The sequence below is a fragment of the Empidonax traillii genome, unplaced genomic scaffold, assembly GCF_003031625.1.
Source record: "Empidonax traillii isolate 1590-97213 ecotype Southwest subspecies unplaced genomic scaffold, ASM303162v1 scaffold136:size1122602, whole genome shotgun sequence".
Classification (NCBI taxonomy): domain Eukaryota; kingdom Metazoa; phylum Chordata; class Aves; order Passeriformes; family Tyrannidae; genus Empidonax; species Empidonax traillii.
Genome location: NW_020955329.1, coordinates 707,113 through 713,112, shown reverse-complemented (window position 1 = coordinate 713,112; position 6,000 = coordinate 707,113). Strand labels below are relative to the sequence as shown.

At 36.7% G+C, this 6,000-nt stretch overlaps 1 protein-coding gene across 1 annotated transcript in view; it reads right to left on the bottom strand.

Annotated features, from left to right (window-relative positions):
* Positions 1–6,000, bottom strand: part of TSHZ1 (teashirt zinc finger homeobox 1) — a 54,500-nt gene that overhangs the window by 13,675 nt on the left and 34,825 nt on the right. The gene's annotated exons all lie outside the window — the stretch shown is intronic.

The window sequence follows — 6,000 nt, the reverse complement described above, 5'->3', positions numbered from 1 at the left end:
CCAGAGTGGTGATCCCTCATCTTGTCAGTGCTCTGGCGGAGAACAACCGCAGACCTGAGACACGGGCTCCACAAGATCACATGCATATTTAGAGCCATTCACTGCTCTCAGCAAATGACCTGTGAAGACTGGTGCGCCAGAATTATGTACTTCCATTAGAATTTAGAAACACTACTAGATCTTGTGCTTTATTTTTACAAAGCACAGTCGCAGCAGGGAGAATAACATATACAAAAATTTAAAGGGAGAGCAACCAAACGCCACCTGAATTCACAGCAGTCACAAAAGCAAGCAGCAACTGGATTTCCAGAAACTGGTACCCTAGGAGAAAGAGTGGGCAGTGAGTGGAGATAGAAAGCAGCACCAGTGAGCTCCGCCAACTCCTGAGGGAGCACAGTCTGGCAGGAACAGGGCACACAAAGGCAGGAGGTCCCACCATGCTCTAGTCAGGTACAGCCATCAGACAGCTCATGCCTTCAAAGTTGTCGAAACTGCTCCTGTTCCTGAAGCTGTGAGTGCATCCTGCCACAAAGTGCTTAGGCGCACTGACGATAATGAAATTTAAGTGCGTGCCTAAGTGCCCTGCAAAACATACACATGAGCAGAAGAATCTTATTTAAGGTTAAAAGCATGGCTAAGTTCTTTAATGAACAGAGCTGTGCTTAGGGCTTTCCTGCAGGATTGAGACCTTAAAGTTAAATTCTGCCAGCATTTACACCCAGCAATGAAAGTCAAATTCTGCCCTCTATTATAAGCAGACAACCCATTTAGATTGTATTTGAAATCAATGGGATTGCTTGGGTGTAAAATGAGAACAGTCCCTTAGTGCCACAGAAAACCAAGCAACAAAGCAATTTTACAACGTCAAATTTGGTAAATAAATTCTGGTATTACTGTTTTCACTACTGCTACATTGTTATTTAGCTTTGCTATGAAATTATATAGGTAGAAAACCAGAATATAATATTTTAAAGACAACTGTCTTGGGCTCTAAAATTTATGTACGGCAGTCATTTCTAGACACACATAGCAATCACATTTTATCTTCAAACCAATTCAAGGTGCATTACTCTGTTACAGTAACATTTGGGAGCTTTCTCAAGAATTAGTAATTTTAAATAAAACTATTTGTGTCAGTAGGGTCAGAGGCTGGAGGGTTTCTAACACTGGTTGAGTGAAGAATATTGATTCATCCTACAGTCCTTGCTGAGACAAAAATTTCCAGTTACGTAAAGGAGGTTTCTGCCTGAATAAGGTTTCCAAGTGAAAATAACGCTCTCACAACTCATCCACCAAACCCCACAATACCACTGTACCATAACACAGGTCACCTATGCAAGCCTAGATGAGCAAACCCAACTCAAAGAGTCACAAATCACTTGGTCTGCAGGTGGTAAAGGAGATCCAGCTTTGGGAGATGTTTGTTCCACTTTATGTTTCTAGCATTGCCAAATAAGGCCTTAAGTAAAATTATGGGATTCCTTTGCTTTTCACATAGTTTCACTTTTAGAGAATATATTAGTCACAACAAAGGCTGGGGGTTTTGTTTGCTTGATTGTTTGGGTTTTTTCTAGAATAAGACAGACTTCCACCTATTTCTATGAAAAAAAATAAAATACTTGTCTGTTTATACAAACTCCAGTTCAAGCAGGAGAACTGTGGACTGGCCTTTCATGCAGAGTGGTGCCTACAGGATTTCCAGCTTCACAAGGGTAAAGGAAAGATAAGGCAGTTGGTTTCAATACCTAACTTTATGAGGAAAAGGTGAGGATATGCCACTTGGACTACATGTTTGTGGTTTCTCCTGCCGTTTCCTCATTTACTGGATATATATCATAGCCACTGTGGTTTACCCTCAATGTAACCCCTTCTGTGATGAAAGAAGCATCAATCACTCACTATGGTGGGTTTTAGCAATGTAAGTTCATGACACCATAAAATTTGGGAAGTATGGGGACAGTGTGCACTGATAAAATGCCAATGTCGCTTGCTTAAATTAAGAACCACATTTAGATCTGGTTTAAACTCAAATTAAGAAAGCCATTTGTTAAAAAGGTTATTTTTCAAACCAAAATTATTCCCAGCACTATCAAATCACGTGATCAACCAGAAGATAGGTCCATTGTAGCAAATCCAGGAAACATACTTGTTTGCTTCTTACATTCACAATCATTCCTTTAAAAAACACCAAAACAAACTAAGAAATACACAAAAATCTACTCCTGATGAAATAAATAAATGAAACTATTTACATTATACCAGGAAGATGGATGAATGACAATGAAAAAAATAATTAATTAAAATAGACTGCATTCAAGCTTTTACATTACTCAAAATTATTAGGCTAATGGCTAAAATACAAAGCTTGGAAAAGGTTAAAATTTAAGTATTTTTGTCCATCAAGGAATAAAGGTATCTTCTTGTTACAAGCTATAACAATTTAAGGTGAGGAGAAAAAAAAAGCCAAAAGCCAACTGCCCAAAACCCTAATCTTTAACAATTCTTTGAAATATGACCTCCTACGTCATTTAATTTTTGAAAACCCTAAGGTCATGTAACACACTTTCTCTGTCATTTGTAAGTACATTAACTCAGTGGCCATATGACAGTGAAATTATGATAATGGGCTGCTAAAATGGGTCATGCAGACACTGCGTTTCATGTTAGCTTCAAACAACAGTGAGAATATAGTCCAAATCAAATATGACAGTACAAAAGCACATGGTTTACTTTTCTCAAGGCTTTGCCAGTAACTGGGAAGGAGGATGCAACCACTAAATATAAATTTATTAGCAGAGTTTCCCACCTATGAGCTGTCCTTCTCTCCCCACCCATGATGCACTAAAAGAAAACTCTCATGACAAAGAAGCAAACTTCTTAATAAAGGACTGTATTATTTCTTGCAAGGTTTTCCTTTCCATAATACAAAGGTTATCCCTAGATAAAGTCCACATTCTTAAAATGAAAACACTTTCATATAAGAAGGCCAAGAACAAAACAAGACAAATCAGTTTTTGTCTTTTTAAAAGTATTCACTCTTCTATCTGAACACAAAATTCAATAGATACTATTACTGGAAGCCTGTGCTCATCAACAGACTTTTGAAGACCACAAAATTAAAACATATCTAATTTTATATATATATACAGAAGCCAACATGCCACAACATTAAAAATTATTATTATTACTACTACTACCACAGCTATGGAGTTGAATGACAAAATGATCCTGAAGTGCATGCTTCAGGGATAGCTTGTTTATGTTTCTGTTTGTATCAATCTACAGGATAGGGAATCCGTTTGCAAAATTCAAACGAGCATGGCACATAAGGGTTTGCTTGTCCTTTCCTGTTTCATACATAGTGTTGCAGTTGGGATGAAAAGCACTGCAGTGCTGAGACTCTTAAGGACAACTTCTCGAAAACGCAGGCCACCCGCACAGGATCGAAATCCGTGCACCAGTTAAAATCATACAACTGCGTTTAACCCATTGATTTTTTTACGATATTAATGCTTATTAACTACCTGTAATAAAGGCACAATTTTCTATAAAAAGCTCTTTTCTCTTTGTCTTTTCTGCACAATTTGAAAACTGTCAGTCTAATAGTTCCTAAGAGAACTCAAAGCAGTAAGGTTGACGAACACAAAAGCACAGAAACACCATTGCATGCAAAAGTTAGCTGAATAGCACAGATAATTGCTTAGATAATTATTTTGATAGAAGCCCTGCTGAAAGCTCCTATATTTTATCATACATGTGAAGTGTACATGACCCACCTCCAACATGTGAGCTCTACGTTGGATGATAACCGAACTAGAAACTTTTTGGTTTTTCTTTTTGTTCGATATGATAAATAACATGTGCAGCTAGCTAAAAGGAGAATGGTCAACCTAGATTGCCAGGCTCATACTTATTTTTAAGCAAATCGTGTATGTCAGACAGGGGGAGAAATCAAGTTACATAATTTATGTAAGGGGTGTCCATTATGTACACAGTAATGTAGCAGTCTGCAAGAAGACAAGCAAGTAGCAGTGAGAGAAGTTGCTCTTGAGGAAGATCACATTGCCCAGCTCCAGCCCGTGAGCTTCCTGAGCCTTATGCAGCCTGACTGACAATGAGATTTAATGTAGCCTAACTATAGTAGCCTTGAGCAGAGATGCAATTATAACAGGAAGGCATAGAGAGTTCTAGTGTGTTAGACTGTATCAGGCTGTTGTGAGCATCAGTGGCGTAATCAGCAAATGCTTGCTCTTCCAGGCTCTTTCTCCACCACCTGAAAATTCAGAACGTAAGAACCTTCCACTATTAAGAACTTCAGTAAAGGTCATTTTGTTTTCCTCAACACCACAAAAAAATGGCATAGCTGGATTTGACATGCATATGCAAATCAGCACAGAGGAAAAAAACTCAACTGATTTTCCTTTACACTAGACTACTATAAGTGTATAAAATGTTTGATATAAACACCTTGACCAAGAAAAAAACGACAGCTCTGTGGTTTAATTGGCAGGATAGACTTAACAGATGTAGCAGTGCTGGACAAGGTTACTGTCTCATGGCAGATGATAACAAAAATGTACAATGCTATATCGGTCAGAAAAACAATAATTCACTTTAGGTTGTATTTTAAGTTTGTATTCTATAATTTACATAAACAAGACAAGGAGGTATTTTACAATTCCTGAGAATATTATATCAATTACAGATAACTGGTTAATAATATCAGTATATATAATACAACACAATTTAAAATATTTTTATAGGTGAAAAAAAAATCACCATGGCTTTTCAATCTGTAGACACTAAGGTGTCATGAAATGCAGCATGTCACTGAGTGCCTTGACACTCTATCTTTCTTGGCCTTAATTAGCAATTTCATTTCAAAGAGCTTTGAGTATATGAATCTAATGACTAAATAACTGCACCCACCCTCCAAAAAATTTAAACCATTTTATTTCACTTAGACGATAACCAACCCAAATGTTAACTAAATGTGTGTTTATGTAGAATTTAGAAAGAGAACTTTTGGCAAGAGTAAATAGAGACTGTTATTTTGACCATACTTTTCATAAAACACATGTTCACACGGAACTACAAAAGGCATACATACAGACTAAATATATGCAAAAAACTCAAAACCAATCCTACTATATATCACAAAAGGAGTCACCAAATCATGTATTAACTTCTACAACCCATTCTAAACTTCTTTCTTAACCCTCACGATGGGTCTAGATAGATACTGCGTGCATCACAGTAGCACAGAAATATACCTTATCTAGCACTAACATCTTTAATTTGTCACTTTCATGGCAGGCATTTCCAGATAGTCTAGAGTCCAGAAATTTTATGTTGCCAGCACAAAAGCACCTGAAGTACCTGACTACTTAAGCGCTCGTATTTTAAAATTCATGACAGACGCAAAGTAAATTTTACTAAAGACTATTATATAATCAATAATTTGTTCAAAACATTTTTCTCATGGAAAGTTATGATGTTATTTCAAGCAACTGCTTATTACTACGTTATAAAGCATAGTCCTCTGCAATATTCTGTTCAGGATCATGAAACCTTGGCAGCCTTATACATTTGCTCTTGATATACAGCAAGAAGTAACAGAGTTTGGGACAGTAATAAAAAGGATTCATCACTTTAAAATAGTTTAACATCCATTGTGTGCATTAAATGTTAGGAAAATGTTTGCAGGAGCTACTGCAAAAGAGCCACAAATCTAATTCTTTTCCCCTGTCTGATTGATACAATCAGGAATTCATTTAAATGGTCCTTTAGTGAGCTGTCATCAAACTGCAGCCCATTTACAGAAGGTTAGCTAATTAATGAACTCTTGATTGAAGATTAATTTGGCAACGCTTTTTAATTTTCGCCTTAAAACCATGACAAACAATGATGTATTTTAATTAGAGCTTCAACTATAGCTGGGTGCTTTATATACATCTCTGATATTGTAAACAGATCACATCTATTCATTTGTAAATAGAT